Raw genomic sequence first — 827 nt, 5'->3', positions numbered from 1 at the left:
TCCCAAAGGAGCCACTGCTCATCTGTCACCGTGGTAGCGAAGGCCAAACCCACGGCGTCATTGTCAGTCACTGCATGTCTGCATTAATCATCCACATAAGTGGCTCTCTGAGAGAGGAGCCCACCCCAGGAGCCGTCGCGCGGGTCTCTGCGGCCACGCCCCTTCTCTCTGCCCGGAAACCGCAGCTGGTTTAAAACTGTTAATCGCAGGAAGGAGAGCGTAACTGGGAAGATCACAGGGAATTCAGCATCTCTACCCTTTAGACACGTATTAATTTTTTATGTGACGGGTATTACTGTTGTACTTAAATAACAGGCACATGGGGGGCGGGAGGGGGGGAGGGGGGCTCCGGGGGGGGCGCTCCAGTTGCACCTGAACACCTTCCCCTTTTGCCTCAAATGCCCCCATGTGCCCCTTTGATTTGATTAAGAATTAATATTTGTGTTATTATTGTTGCAGTCATTCATTTTCAATCGTTCGCTTTGGTAAAGTGTATTCTGTATAATGACTGGGTATGGTAAAACGGATGCTCAAGGTTGGCGAGCACCGGCCCCTCAGATGACCTGTGCAGAACCCTGATGGGAAAGGGCTCATTGCATGGAGAGTCACGCAGACAGACGCATGGATCGCCTCCTTAAAGGCCCCCCATCGATAATTAGCATCTTAAAGAAAGAGCTCTCTCTCCCCATCGATAATCAGCCTCTTATAGAGCTCTCTCTCCCCATCGATAATCAGCCTCTTATAGAGCTCTCTCTCCCCATCGATAATCAGCCTCTTATAGAGCTCTCTCTCCCCATCGATAATCAGCCTCTTATAGAGCTCTCTCT

The sequence above is a fragment of the Anguilla anguilla genome, chromosome 13 (assembly GCF_013347855.1).
Source record: "Anguilla anguilla isolate fAngAng1 chromosome 13, fAngAng1.pri, whole genome shotgun sequence".
Classification (NCBI taxonomy): Eukaryota; Metazoa; Chordata; class Actinopteri; order Anguilliformes; family Anguillidae; genus Anguilla; species Anguilla anguilla.
This window is presented reverse-complemented; position numbering follows the sequence as displayed.